Source organism: Eschscholzia californica, unplaced genomic scaffold (genome assembly GCF_041429995.1).
Source record: "Eschscholzia californica isolate CP2 unplaced genomic scaffold, dmEscCali1.0.p SCAF_1, whole genome shotgun sequence".
Classification (NCBI taxonomy): domain Eukaryota; kingdom Viridiplantae; phylum Streptophyta; class Magnoliopsida; order Ranunculales; family Papaveraceae; genus Eschscholzia; species Eschscholzia californica.
In genome coordinates this window covers 48,379,951-48,396,257 of record NW_028238198.1, presented here as the reverse complement: position 1 = coordinate 48,396,257, position 16,307 = coordinate 48,379,951, and the positions used below count along the sequence as shown (strand labels likewise).

The following is a 16,307-nucleotide window of genomic DNA, read 5'->3' as shown; positions in this document are numbered from 1 at the left end:
GGTAGAGGTTATGATAATAGTAGAAGTGGCTTTGAAAGCCAAAGGTGAAGAAATTTCTTTAATAAAGGAAGAACAAATGAACCAAGAGAAAGGGAAAACTTTACTAGACCTTATAATAGGCAAGGTAGAGATAAAAGGGATATTGAATGCTATAATTGTCACAAACTAGGACATTATAGTAATGAATGTTGGTATAACAAAAAAAAATGAGGTATGTGAAGATACAAATCTTGTTGAGAATGATGTAGAAATTAATGTAGATCCTACATTGCTTTTTTGTTGTGATGGACTTGATGAATCACAAACAAATACTTGGTATTTCGACACCGGTGCAAGTAATCATATTTGTGGAAAAAGAGAATTGTTTGTTGAAGTGAATGAAAGTGTGAAAGGGTGTGTAAAGTTCGGTGACTCCTCAAAGATTCCGTTCCTAAGGAAAGGTAATATCCTCATTCAACTCAAAAATGGAAAACATCACTATATTTTCGATGTTTATTATGTTCCCGCAATGAAAAATACATTTTAAGTTTGGAGCAACTTTTAGAATAAGGCTATGATATAAGATTGAAGGATCTTCATCTCACATTAAGAGATAAAAGTGGAACTCTAATTGTTAAGGTGAAAATGGCAAAGAATAGATTATTTTCCTTAAACATTTAACATGGTGATGCAAAGTGCTTAAACTCTATTGTGAAAGATAAATCTTGGTTGTGGCATTTGAGACTTGGACATTTAAATTTTGATGGAATGAAAGCTTTGGCAAACAAGAACATGGTAAGGGGTTTACCATATATTGATCACCCAAATAAAGTGTGTGAAGGATGTATCTTTGGGAAGCATCATAAAACAACTTTCTCTAAAGAAGGAAGGTGGAGACCTTACAATCCTCTAGAGCTTTTGCATACCGATGTTTGTGGTCCATTGAAGCCAATGACAAATGGAGGTAACAATTACTTTCTCACTTTTATTGATGATTATAGTAGAAAAATATACTTCTTGAAAAATATATCCGAAGTATTTGAAGTGTTTAAGGTATTCAAGAATATGGTTGAGAAACAAAGTGGGTATGTTATCAAGAAACTAAGATCAGATAGAGGTGGGGAATTTACTTCAAGCGACCTTGATATGTTTTGTAAATAACATGGAATTATTCACGAACTTACCCCATCATACACGCCACAACTAAATGGAGTAGCCGAAAGGAAAAATCGCACTATATTAAACATGACAAGAAGCATGTTAAAAGAAAAAAGTTTGTCTAGAGAATTTTGGGGTGAAGTCGTTGCATGTGCCGTATACTTGTTAAATAGATGTCCCACTAAAAGTGTTTATATGAAGAAACTGCAAGAGGCATGGGGATATTACAAGCCTAGTGTATCTCATTTAAAGATATTTGGATGTATTGCTTATGCAAAGATACCAGAAGCAAGAAGAACAAAACTTGATGACAAAGGTGAAAAATGCATCTTCCTTGGTTATAGTGAGCAAACAAAGTGTTATAAGTTATTTAATCCAACTACCAATAAAGTTATCCTTGGTAGAGATGTTCTATTTGAAGAAGAAATGACACGGGAATGGAAAGGAAAAGAAACTATTCAAGTTGAACTTGAGCTTGAAGGCGAAAAAGAAGAAGAAGCACCAAACGAAATTCAAAGAGAGCCACAAACACCAATGTGTAGAGCATAATCATCACCATCATCTTCATCTCCATCATCCTCATCATGGGAAGGAAGTTCTAGTGAAAGACCAATGAAAACAAGAAGCTTGAGAGAGATTTATGAAGTTATTGATAATGAAGAAGAAGTGAGCTTATGTTGCTTTCTCATGGATTATGATCCTACTAGACATGAAGAAGTCATTCAAGAAGAAAAAAAGAAAAAAACAATGGATGAAGAAATTAATACAATTGAAAAGAATGATGCATATGAGTTGGCAAAGAGGTACAAGTCTATTGGTGTAAATTGTGCGTACACACCAAAGAAGAATGCAAGTGGTGAAGTCCAAAAGTACAAATTAAGGCTTCTAGATAAAAGTTACAAGCAAAGAGTCAACATTAATTTTAGTAAGATATTTGTTCCTTTCGTTCATATGAAAATATGGATCTATATAGCGGGTAAATATTCATGGAAAAGTTATCAATTTGATGTCAAGTTGACAATCCTAAATAGTGTTCCCGGAGAAGAAAAGTTTGATGAACAACTTTTGAAGCATGATGTCTTTGAAAGATTGAAGTGGATGTTTGGTATGAGAAGCTATGGACATTTGGTTTTTAAGGGGGGATGTTGAAAGTGGGCTTTTAAACCAAATTTAGGTTAGGGCCTACTATGAAATGTGGGCTTGAGTAAATGATTTAATCAAACAAGAAGGGGTAAAAAGGAAAAAGTCTCATGACATTAATTAAAAGGGTGTAGAGAGTTTTTTTTGTTTGACTAGTTTAAGAACAATCTAGAGAGAGAAAGTAAAAGGAGAATAGTGTAAATGAAACTTGAAGAAGAAGACATAGATCTAGTATGAATCTTGTGTTTAAGGTAAGAACTAACTTCAATATCTAGTTTATTATTGTGAGAAAACTTCGTATGTTTTGCTTATGAGATTGTGTAGATCTAAAGAAAGTTTATTATATGAAAGTATGTTGATGAGAACCTTTTGAGTTTATCTAATTGTATTGATGTATCTACACCTCTAATCTCCCACAATCTTTAGGTTCCAGGATTTTATCTTCTCGGGAATGAGAGTTGTAAAGGTGTTATTGCGTCTCCAATCAATCCGAAGAAAGTTTATTATATGAAAGTATGTTGATGAGATCCCATTCGTCACTATATTCGCCCCCAATAGTATTGGGGACGCAAGTATCAACGACAGATTGAAAACTGTCCCAAGTAGCTATTCAAGACAGAAAATAGTTCATTGGGGACGGTTTTGAGCCGTCCCTAATGACCACTTTTTTTGTAGTGAGTTCCAAACTTGATTTCAGACGTGGATTCCGTTCTGATCTTATGACTCCAAACCATATTTCAGAGTGATTCCGTCATAGCTTTTGTGTAGGTAGCTCATCTCTTCTTCAGTAGGATTTAGTCTTTTGACACAGATCTATGAGCCTTCAAGGCCTACGAGGGGTTTGAGCAACTTTGAGACTCTCTCAACTTCTTGAGGGCTCTCCTACGAATCTAATTTGACTTATGCAGAAGGATCTCGGAGATCTACTATCTCTACCACTATTTCCATATCTATCGGTTAGAGTAGATAGGAACCTCAATTACTGACATTAGTATACCACCGTTGGTTTTTAATACCATTGTCAGTTTGTTGCTCTTATCGAATTTCTTCGATATCTTAAATTTCTTCGACTTGTCTTATTGGAATAACTCTTATTTCAAGCAAGACACATCACGAGCAACAAACTCTTTGTTCTCTGATGGATTGTAGAAGAATCAACTATGTTTCTTTATTCATAAAGAAATACTTTGTCTTTCAACTTTTAGACGGAATGTGGTTAGGTAGGAAGAATGACCTTGTCGAGAATATATCCCAGAAATTGTTCGGAAGATTGGCATATACCCATCATTAATCGACTCATGTCTTACATGCTCGATTACTCCCACTAGACTCATCACATATATTGTAGCGCCCAAACTTTCGAGTCCGAGAATCGAACGAGTGGGAATGTCGAATGGAGCTAGGCGATTGTTTTGAGATTTGACTTTGAATAGTTATTTGGTTGAGCTAGACCGTTCATTGGATAGAAATCGAGAAATCAAGAATTTTGACTGGTCACACGAAAAGATCGGACATTGTTTGGCTATCGTTTCGTATTCGGTAGTTTTCTTCCAGGTTGAATTAATATTCATGGTTAGTTGTGGGATGAAAAAGGAATGCAAAAGTCAAATTGAGTTTATAAGGTAATTAATAGGGGTTGAATAAGTAAGATATAATTGTGGGGGGTTTTGTTTATGAGGAATATATAAATTAGGGACTGAAGAGTAATTAAATTTTTGTGGCCACTTTATACTGCGACATGTGGCTCCCTATTTGCAATCCAAGTTTATGCCTTAACCGTGCATGTGTGACGCGTTTTGGAGGCGAATTAGTTTTATATCTCATGTGGACCCCACGTTAGACAATTAAGCCTGTTTCCCTTTGATTTCAAAATCAATTTGAAACCCATTCATCCGCGAGATCAAAAGAGAGTTATTTGGCCGTGAAATATTCCAATTTTTCGTCCGTCGATTTCTTCAGGTTCGGTGGTCGGAATTCGCTGAAATTTGTTCCAGGTAATCCTATTCGACTTGTTCTACATATTTAGCAGTTTAGAATTTTCAATTTCGTCCGAATTTGATAGTTTTACGATAGTTATTTCGTATACTGTATAGCTGTACTAATTTCATTTGGGATCGAAATTTGGAGCTGTTTAGACGATTATTATTCAATTTCTTGGAATGATTTACGTTCAGGATTATGTTTAGGATATTATAGACTATTTTGGGGTGTTCATATATAGACGGGTTGCTGCCGAATTATTTTACGGCTCAAATTTGATATTTGGATCAGTTTTTATAATGAATTGGAATAGAGATGGTTACCCGAACCTTGCCGTTAACATAAATGGATAGGTTGAGTTATGGATTCGTAACATTAGGTTCATTTTATGATTTCATAGTTCAAGATTCAGAGAATTTGGTTCGTTATATAATTTGTCAGCTTATGGGGTATCGGAAATGTAAAATAGAGTTTGTGGGAAGTTGGTTGGTTAATTTGTTTGTATTTCAGTTATTCGATGGGACGTCTCAGTGATCTCTTTAGTGCCGATGGGACATTCCTAGTATAGTTTCATTCATTTTATGCATTCTTGCTTTGCAAGAGGAGTCTTGACAGTTATGTAACTGTCAAATGATCGTTTTGTCCTTTTATATTCCAGTGAGACTACTATACTGCTATAGGGAGCTCGAGGAGAGGTGGAGCTTAGTCAAAGACACTATTGGAAGCGCAAGGAGAGGTAGGATCCTACGAATCTTACTTGGAGCACGGGTATTCCCCGTTTCACCATTATATATATATAGTCATTTTTCTTCTTTTTGTAGTTCTCTAGTTCAATTTATGATATGATGCGGTATGATATGTATGTATGTGGTGTACTCTATGTTATGGATGTTTCTCTTTTCAAAACAAATTGGTTTTTCTGAAAAATAATCACATGGAGGCGGAATCGCTTGATCTGTGTGATCGTTTTGTGTGAATTGTAAACACGTGGTGGCGGAATCGCTTGAGCTGCGTGTATAACATGGAGGCGGAATCGCTTGATCTGTGTTATGTGTAATGGTTGTTTTCCGACGGGCATTGGTTGGTCCCCTTGTTTATTTTATGTTATGGATTAGCCATGAATTATGTCAAGGGTTACACTCGGTGCGTGGCCAGCCGTTTGGTAACGACCATTCTAGTTTACCCGGAATGGGGTCCGGAGAGGATGGGAGTTGGGGTATTCCGACCCTTGGAGTGATTAGGGGACTGACCCAATGCCATGCTTGTTTATTTATTCTGCTAAACCACTGGTGTGTGTGGTTTGAATTCTGTTGTGATTGATACTTACAATGTTTTCACCGAAATAAGAGAGGGTGTTTACCCGAGTTTTCTTAATAAGAAAATACTAATTCCCTGAAAGTGGACACTTGTAAAAGCTTGGCTTTAAACTGGGTTTACCCTACCTTGAGACATGAGAACGCTCTTCTCCTTTGGGTTGATGGGACCTTTAGGAGGGCTCTGTTCTTGTAGCTTTGGGAGTCTATCAGATCATTTAATACTATTATAGGTTCATGCATATGTTTGGGTATTCTTCGAATGGTCAATGAGTTACCTTGCGAGGAAGCGTCAGATCTGGCCGGAGATAGGACGCGCCTCAAGATGAGATAATTGTATCGCCGTGGGTATATGGCTCTGCTATGATGAGTCATGAAGATGCCTCATTTGAATCTCTTAATTTGGGCTTGTTAGTCTATTTCGAGCAGTTACTCTCATGAATTACTTGTTTCTCTTTTCCAGGTGTCTTTTACGGAGTTCGGTGCGAAAAATTGCTAAAATCGGGAGAAAGACACAATTGAGGGGCAGTTTGGTCATTTGGGAATTCTGGTAATCTTAACCAACGTTGGTGCTCAGATGAGAAGTGGGGTCCATGACGAGTCCGTAGGAGAAAACGGGAGTCCAATCGGAGTTCGGAGAATAAAACTAGAGCAGGTCAAAGTGGGTCAAATAGAATTGACCAAGGTCAGCACCAAGTTTCCGGAGACACATGGCGTATAGCAGAGGCGCGACATCACTATGCGCGGTACCTGTTCGGGTATAGCGGGACAGACTTATACCAAATCAGGAGAATGATTCGGTACATGCGATTTCATACCACTAGCTCGAGTTTATTAATCTCAACGGACCACGTGACAAGCCGCTTCATCCAACGTTCATTTATTTTGAAAGGCAAGTAAACGTGATAGGCCATGTTGCATCAGATCATCCCTTTTCTTACAACAATCACGTGTGCAACTACTCCTTCCTTCTTTATCTCTTTCCCGTCCTCTTCTTTCCTTTATTTAAATTAAAAAGATTGTGAAATCTTAGTAAAAGAGAAACCAGAGAGGAGTTAGTTAGGGAAATAATTTGAGAAGATAATTTAGGGAAGGAAAGTCTTATTCTTTCTCCTTCTATCATATCGGTTGGTGCTTACAAGAGAGAGAGAGAGAGTATGAAACAGATTTAAAGAGAGATCTTGAAAAGAAAAGAGAAAGAAATTAAAGGAACTTTTAGAAACTTCATAGAAATGGAAATATAGATAGCTGGAACTCGGTCTCGGTTTGGATAGAAAACAGAGATGAAGATTGAGAAATATTTTCTCAATATAATGGAGATCAATGAAGGGTAGATGGCATGAAGATTTGATTGGTTTTATTTAAAGGAATCTCGGCTGGAAATTGAATCTGAATGGAGATGTTCGATTGATAAGATTTTTTTTAAAGAGATTTTTACAGAGAAGGAAAGGGAGCTGCTATCTTTATGTTGGTCATCTTCTCGGATATAAAAGGGAGAAGAAACAGAACCAGAAAACATCTCATCTTTGGAGGGATGAGCCTCTCTTAAGCTCAACCAGAATAGAAAGACCAGAGAGAGAGAGAAGCTAGAACAAGAAAAACATCAAGGGTCATCACCATCTTCCTTTTCTTCTTCTACCTCTGTCTATCTTTTAGTGAGATAAAACAGAAACAGAGATCACTCGGCTGACTTTCACCATCTTCATCTTCTATATTTCTTTTTGTGAGAGAGAGGAATTAACAGTATTTGTAGAGAAAATTTAGCAAGAAACAGAGGGCTTTATTTATTTATTTCTTCAATCTTCTTCTTTGTGAGAGAGAAAGAATTGAGAAGAGGAAACCTTTACTGTTTTGAGAGAAATCAGTATTTGTAAAGAGAGAGAGAGAAAGAACAAACAGAGAGAGGAGAAGAGTGAAGAAGAAGACCTCGTTTGGTCTAAGATTTCTGCGGGAAATTTATTTTCTCAGGGTGCTGGAAAATATTTTCTCCTAAGGAGTGTTTGGCTTACAGTGGGAAAACAGTGAGAAAAATTAAGTTTATCCAACTTTTATCTTTTTCCTTCATGCTAACTAGTTTTTATCTTGATGATTATTTCTTATTAACCTCTCTTGCTAGGGTTTATGATGAAACCGTATTGATCTTTTAGAAACATATTCTTTTATGACTAAATCTCTTGATCGTGCTTAAAAGCTTAAGTTGTTTTAATTAGCTAAACTTATTTTCTTTTCATTGTCTATATTTTTAGTTTGATACACCATACTTAGATTAAGTTCTTTGATGGTGTATGCTTACCGATTAATAGCCAATAGTTTAGAGATTTGTTTTTCAAAATAAAACAATTACTATTTATGATTATCAATCACATTTTAACGAAAACATATTCCGAAATTTTGGGTAGTTCATTATCTTGAATTTTGAGTTATAAAAAGAGAGATTCAATTTGTCTAATTATTTGCTCTTAAAAGTGATTGTATGTGTGAATTCTAAAATCCTAGGTACCTCCCCCCATTTGAGTTCATTTCCTTTATTATTTTGTTCTTTATTTATTTTATTTTAAAAACCAAAGTCAAAACCATTTTCAAAATCGTCTTACTTCCAAGTCTTAGAATAGGTTTCACTTAGTCTCTGAGGAACGAACCGGTCTTACCGGAAATTATTACAACTTGACACACCCGTGCACTTGCGGGTGTAGACTTATTTAGGAAACTTTTTAGGCCCATCAAGTTTTTGGCGCCGCTGCCGGGGACTAGTTTTAAATTTGTTCTAATCTTGGAAAGTTTTTATTTTTGGTAAGTTTTGAATTTTGGATACTTTGACTTGCTTCTCTGTTTTTGGTGTGCAGAACACTAAGGAGCTGAAGAGGAGGCGCAACAAGGAGGAGGACCTCAAAAGAAGAAATTTACTGTTTTTATTTTTATTTTTTTGTATTTATTTTGGTGAGAGAGAGACTTTAGACTTTCTAGTTTTTATTTTTGGATTAAAGTTTTGACCCTAAATTAGAGGGCTTATAAATTGTAACCGAAAAACCAAAACGAAGCCTCGGGTTCGAACACTCGCGGGGAGAGTGGCCCGGGTCGTCTGCAAAGGTCGTCGCCCGTCTCGAACGGGAGGTAACTTTCTCTAATCACCCACGAATCCCCTGTTAGTGGGTACTTTTGATAAGATCTTCGTAGTGCTTCCTCGGTTTTCGTGTTAAAAAAAAAAAAAAAAAAAAAAAAAAAAAAAAAGAGACCAAAAGAAAGGAGTCAAGTTTAGTTACATAAGTGTCAATTCTCATCTTGTGATCGTGCCTGACCATCATGGCACATTTTTCCAATGGTTGGACGTACCCTGTTGATGATGATGACCTTGATCTAAAGGGACCCGTAATCAACCGAACTGATATAACCTTAAGAGAATACCAACAGTTGCGTAAAGACTGGCTTAACCAACGTGGTACGACTCTAAGAGATTGTCAACGACTTAACGAGGGGAATAGGCTAGTTGAGCCTACCCGAACTGGTATGACCCTAGGAGAGTACCAACAGATGTGTAGAGACGAGCCTAACCGACCGGGTATGACATTTCAGGATTATAAACGAATGTCTAGAAACAGTCCGATTAGTGAGTGGAGTAGACCATATGAGCCTGATCGATCTCATATGACATTAGGAGATTATCAGCAAATGTGTGGAGATGGTCCGATTAGCGATGGATATGGTCCGACGCCAAATATATATGAGAGACCTTATAGTCCACACTATTCTGAGACCAATGACTTTAGAGACAGGTATGATCCTAATATGTACGGTGAGAGTTTTTATCAAGAGTCTTCATTTAATTACACTAGTGAGCCTTATTATGAGGAGACTCTTGAAGATAGATCTCGATCAGAGTCCGAGAGTCGTCTTATTGAGATTATGTCACAATTTACGACTCAAATGCAGCAGGATACTGAGTCCTTGGCTCAACAGATGAAAATGTTTAAGTCACAGTTATTCGCCGACGAGGAAGGGGGTTCACCACCCCAAACTCAGGAAGGTACTAGGTACGATGACGAGGTTAATACGTCTAACCCTAGTACTAAGTTAAATGTCGATGAATTTACTGATAATATCCTAGAGCCTGAAAGGTCTGATGACCTTGTTGTCTTGCTTCCTCCACCTATGTCATCTCACCATGATAGGACTGTATTAGACGTTGATATCCAGAATGACGGCGCTATGAGCAAGTTTGGGAATGACACTATTCTGAACTTTCCGACATTTGAGATTTGTAAGGAGTCAGCCTTAGATGAAATTCTAGGAAGGCATGATATTATGAATGACTGCGAGACTCCAGATGTATTTGAGGACATTGATGATAGTAGAGACATGTTAGATAGTTTGTCAGACTGTTTACCTAAGGAAACCATGGACCTTGACCTGGTCCCCGAGCATATTGCCTTACCCTTAGAGTCTAGTTTGACCTTTCACATGGTCTCAGACTCGGTTGTTGATCCCTTTTGGGACACTTCAGATGTCTCCTCGGGAACGTCTATGGAAGTAGTGGATATTTTATCCACTAAGCTTGCAGATGACTTTCTGCCTTCGACGGATATATTGGCCCTTCATTGTTATGTCGATCCTTTTGATGACTTTCTAGTCATTGGTCCAAGTATTTATAGTTACTTAGTGGACTGTGCATCCACTAAGTTTGGGGATTGCCCCTCATCTTTAATAGTCTCACATGCACTCTCTGCAATTCACAAAGATGTGAGACTATCGTTCACTGAAAACTTTGTGTTTTGGGTGGACCCACAGATGTATCGAATATTGGTTTACAGTTAAACACATATCTGTAATCCAGTAGGTTAGTTCTTTCTATTTGTTCGAGTCATCTGTTTCGTCTGGCTGAAGACGTTAAACTTAGCGCTTTCTGGGAGGCAACCCATGCATGGGACATCTAAATCTGGTAATATCTTTCCCTTCACCGTTTATTTTTGCATAGTCTTCAGAACATTGAGGACAATGTTCGGTTTAAGTTTGGGGATAGGGGATTGAATTTTTAGTCCTTATTTCAAAAATTCAAAAGGGTTCAAAATTTTTAATTTTTGGATTGAAAATGTGAGTCTAGTTGTTTTTGCTTGTTAATAGTTATAGAGTCTAGTTTGTCAGACTATCCGTTTGCTAAAGGTTTTTCCATGAATTTCGAGTCTTGAAGTTGTCTGTGCACTAGCCATGTGAGTGTTAGATAGGTGAAGAGTTGACTTTTCTGAGAGAACTTAATCGATCATTAGTGGAGACTTAACCTATGTGAGATTCTGAGCCTTTCTTGTTGTTTTGAGTGATCTCTTCTGAGCTAATTCCGAGTAGAGTGAAGAGCTACTCAACCTCGCAATATTGAAAGAAGAACTCATTTGATCTCTTGAGTTCAAATTTTACAACCACTAGGGATGTCATCAGGAAGTAAACCCTTCTCTTGTAGTCTGAGAAACTTGAAAACAGTGTCAACTAGAGGAAGATAGAAATCCATATTTTAGAACCCTGAGAATAAGGCATGAAGCAAAATGAAGAGAATTTTACCTAAGGAAAGAATAATGTGAATAAAGTACGTTATGTATTTGAGTTTGATTACCAGAAAAGTGTATTAAAAAAAAAAAAAAGAAAAAAAAAAAAAAAAGAAAAAAAAAAGAAAAAGAAAAATAGAAATAGAAAAAGAAAGAAAAAATGTTTGTTTAGTTTAAGTGTTTATCCTTTGAAGAAATTCTTGAAGATTTGAAGACGTCGAGTTCTCAGAAGTTCTAATCACATCCTTCATATTTATTGACCTCTAGGAAGCATCGTTAGAAAGTAGATCAGGTGAGAAGAGTTGGTTAGCTTCCCCATTCCGTATTAGTGGTTGTTTCCTTTCGATGAGATCAGTCGTTTACAAAAAAATTTAGTCCGTTTTTTGTAATGTGTTGAGTTTTCTTTCATACTCATACTCGCACATTGAGTGAAACATTTCTGAGTGACTTGAATTTTTGAGTGTATGACCGTGAGGCAACAGTCGAGGCGAAATGTATTGAGAAGGTAATCTAGGTCTTGTCTGTTCTGAACCGAAATGATACTCATATTGGCTGGTCATGTGCACTTTAGGTCTTGATTACTAGTGAAGGGATTTTTAGCCTTTGTATGGTTTGGTCAACTTTGATCTCATTTCTATTAACTTTCGAAAACTTACCGGATAAACATTTTTAGTCCACATCATATTTAAAACCCTTCTGCATTTTTGAAATTCTTGAATTTTGTGGGTTTATTCACTGGAAACCCTCACGAGACAAAACTCGTCCTCTAAGGTAACTTAGAGGTTTAACGGCTTGTTGCACGTGCTAAGTGCAATCGTGATTCCCTACGAAAGTGGTGAATTGGGTTTGGTTTCATTTTTCTGTTTTGCTCGAGGACTAGCAAAATCTAAGTTTGGGGATGTTTGATGAGTCATGAAGATGCCTCATTTGAATCTCTTAATTTGGGCTTGTTAGTCTATTTCGAGCAGTTACTCTCATGAATTACTTGTTTCTCTTTTCCAGGTGTCTTTTACGGAGTTCGGTGCGAAAAATTGCTAAAATCGGGAGAAAGACACAATTGAGGGGCAGTTTGGTCATTTGGGAATTCTGGTAATCTTAACCAACGTTGGTGCTCAGATGAGAAGTGGGGTCCATGACGAGTCCGTAGGAGAAAACGGGAGTCCAATCGGAGTTCGGAGAATAAAACTAGAGCAGGTCAAAGTGGGTCAAATAGAATTGACCAAGGTCAGCACCAAGTTTCCGGAGACACATGGCGTATAGCAGAGGCGCGACATCACTATGCGCGGTACCTGTTCGGGTATAGCGGGACAGACTTATACCAAATCAGGAGAATGATTCGGTACATGCGATTTCATACCACTAGCTCGAGTTTATTAATCTCAACGGACCACGTGACAAGCCGCTTCATCCAACGTTCATTTATTTTGAAAGGCAAGTAAACGTGATAGGCCATGTTGCATCAGATCATCCCTTTTCTTACAACAATCACGTGTGCAACTACTCCTTCCTTCTTTATCTCTTTCCCGTCCTCTTCTTTCCTTTATTTAAATTAAAAAGATTGTGAAATCTTAGTAAAAGAGAAACCAGAGAGGAGTTAGTTAGGGAAATAATTTGAGAAGATAATTTAGGGAAGGAAAGTCTTATTCTTTCTCCTTCTATCATATCGGTTGGTGCTTACAAGAGAGAGAGAGAGAGTATGAAACAGATTTAAAGAGAGATCTTGAAAAGAAAAGAGAAAGAAATTAAAGGAACTTTTAGAAACTTCATAGAAATGGAAATATAGATAGCTGGAACTCGGTCTCGGTTTGGATAGAAAACAGAGATGAAGATTGAGAAATATTTTCTCAATATAATGGAGATCAATGAAGGGTAGATGGCATGAAGATTTGATTGGTTTTATTTAAAGGAATCTCGGCTGGAAATTGAATCTGAATGGAGATGTTCGATTGATAAGATTTTTTTTAAAGAGATTTTTACAGAGAAGGAAAGGGAGCTGCTATCTTTATGTTGGTCATCTTCTCGGATATAAAAGGGAGAAGAAACAGAACCAGAAAACATCTCATCTTTGGAGGGATGAGCCTCTCTTAAGCTCAACCAGAATAGAAAGACCAGAGAGAGAGAGAAGCTAGAACAAGAAAAACATCAAGGGTCATCACCATCTTCCTTTTCTTCTTCTACCTCTGTCTATCTTTTAGTGAGATAAAACAGAAACAGAGATCACTCGGCTGACTTTCACCATCTTCATCTTCTATATTTCTTTTTGTGAGAGAGAGGAATTAACAGTATTTGTAGAGAAAATTTAGCAAGAAACAGAGGGCTTTATTTATTTATTTCTTCAATCTTCTTCTTTGTGAGAGAGAAAGAATTGAGAAGAGGAAACCTTTACTGTTTTGAGAGAAATCAGTATTTGTAAAGAGAGAGAGAGAAAGAACAAACAGAGAGAGGAGAAGAGTGAAGAAGAAGACCTCGTTTGGTCTAAGATTTCTGCGGGAAATTTATTTTCTCAGGGTGCTGGAAAATATTTTCTCCTAAGGAGTGTTTGGCTTACAGTGGGAAAACAGTGAGAAAAATTAAGTTTATCCAACTTTTATCTTTTTCCTTCATGCTAACTAGTTTTTATCTTGATGATTATTTCTTATTAACCTCTCTTGCTAGGGTTTATGATGAAACCGTATTGATCTTTTAGAAACATATTCTTTTATGACTAAATCTCTTGATCGTGCTTAAAAGCTTAAGTTGTTTTAATTAGCTAAACTTATTTTCTTTTCATTGTCTATATTTTTAGTTTGATACACCATACTTAGATTAAGTTCTTTGATGGTGTATGCTTACCGATTAATAGCCAATAGTTTAGAGATTTGTTTTTCAAAATAAAACAATTACTATTTATGATTATCAATCACATTTTAACGAAAACATATTCCGAAATTTTGGGTAGTTCATTATCTTGAATTTTGAGTTATAAAAAGAGAGATTCAATTTGTCTAATTATTTGCTCTTAAAAGTGATTGTATGTGTGAATTCTAAAATCCTAGGTACCTCCCCCCATTTGAGTTCATTTCCTTTATTATTTTGTTCTTTATTTATTTTATTTTAAAAACCAAAGTCAAAACCATTTTCAAAATCGTCTTACTTCCAAGTCTTAGAATAGGTTTCACTTAGTCTCTGAGGAACGAACCGGTCTTACCGGAAATTATTACAACTTGACACACCCGTGCACTTGCGGGTGTAGACTTATTTAGGAAACTTTTTAGGCCCATCATGCTACACGACGATGCTCTTATAGTCGTCTGGGTAAGTCATGACATATTCTAAGCGTGTCATTGTTTGGGTGAGATTTACTATTTGATGCGTATCGAGATCACAAGCCAGCCCGATGGGCGATGATGACGAAGGGAGAGTTACGGAAGCTCTTACCGGGGTATTACGTGGATCCATGTGTACACTGCAGTAGTCAAACGTTCGATAAGGCGCCGCCTGCCTACGCACTAACAAAGGCCGAACGGTTCTTCCTAGCCGAATAGTAGGTGACCTCGACTGAGGGCGTATTCAGTCGTGATCTTGGTAAGCTAGAAGAATTATCTTGCTATATTGCTTTGCTTCGTGTGCATATTGATATCTCTGTATATATCTGTATATATGTAACACTTATAACTATTAATGTATTAAAATGTTGATGTGTGTGGTGCGGGTAGGATGTCTAGGTATCCTACTGAGCTGACCTTCGGGTTATCTCATTCCTATTTGTTGTTGTTCAGTTGCAGGTATTGGTGACCCGGAGTGACATAGTTTACTTCGACGGCTCACATTATGTAAGATTATAATTTCTATTATATTTTCAACATAATCACAACGTTAATATTATATATGTATCATCTATAATATTTAGGATCGTTCTCTCACTCGTTTGCGATTGTACACATGTAAATAGTATGCACATTATCACTTTTTATTTGAGGCTATTGTTATTTAGAAGTTTGTGAGATATGTATGAATGTTTGACAGGTTTTTCCAGGTTTGATATGTTCAATTTATAGAGGAGACTCTGTCCAAATTCAGTCTCTTCTGTGAACTATTCATAAACATGAATTCAAGTTGTTTTCTCTTTATGAAAACTATTTTGGGTTACATATTTTCCGAGCATATTTTCAAAAGGTTTAAACTATATTTGATTTTCCGCTGTGTTTGTTCTTGATTTGTAACCCGTGATGAGAGTTTTGGCTTGGGTTTATATTTGAAACTGGTTTGAGGTAGTATTAGACCGAGTTTCTTTTATAAACTGCCGGACAAACCTTGATTCGGAACACGGGGCGTCACATATATGATGTGTTTGTTGGAGCAAGATGAGAAACTATTTCTCAACTTCTTTGATGGTCGTCAAATCCTTGACTTAAATATTCATAATCCTTATCCAATCGAAGACTTTGTTTATGTAGCACTGGTTTAAAACATTAGATGTTTCTAGAAAAACATAATAATACTTATTAAGTTCTAAGCTAGATCAGTGTCTACAAGAAGACTTTGATCCAATTCAACATCCTTAACAATCACTTGCTTCTACTCCTTTTAGTCAATTATGTAATTCCCTTGAGCTCTTACTGAGCTGCACATCCGGTTTTAAACACCTGATGAAGGGAGTCTACTATATTTTCGAAACTAACTTTGTTTACAAAGATACAAGAACCGGAATTCTGAATTCCGTTTCTTTGTCTTCCAGGTACTTAGGGTAGTTTTCCGCAATGGCCTATCCATTGCTTTTAAAACTCTGACTCTTATGCCTTAGGAATCATAAGAACTCTTCTTACATTCCTTTGGTTGTTGAATTTGAAAAATTTCTTTCTTAGATTCAAACGTTCCTTAATGTTCTTTTCATTTGTCTTCATAGACCGAGGTAACATCGAACATTAGGAATGGGATATTCTCGGACGTTTTCTTTTGTTTCGAGTTCGAGAGCGTTTCTCGGATTCTAATCCAATCAAGGAAATAAGTTTCGTTTCATTCCTTCTTGAGGAATGAACGAAGGTTGGAAAACCATTTTCTAATAGTCATATATACTCTACACTAAAAGAAAAAAGCAAAATCCTAAAACTTATTATTATAGCAAAACATAGTTTTGCCACATTGGGACGGTTGAATAATGCGATTCCAAGACCCCATTTCTTTGAGGTTAAGCGTACTAGGGCACTGCCCTTAACCCCATCGTCCTGGG

General features: G+C 36.7%; 1 long non-coding RNA gene across 1 annotated transcript; it reads left to right on the top strand.

The window, feature by feature from the left end:
* Window positions 1-4,048: 4,048 nt before the first annotated feature.
* LOC147567295 (uncharacterized) lies at window positions 4,049-15,072 on the top strand. Its single transcript, XR_015237628.1, has 3 exons — window positions 4,049-4,271; window positions 4,916-4,993; window positions 14,857-15,072. It is a non-coding gene; the product is annotated as an uncharacterized LOC147567295 (long non-coding RNA).
* Window positions 15,073-16,307: the final 1,235 nt, after the last annotated feature.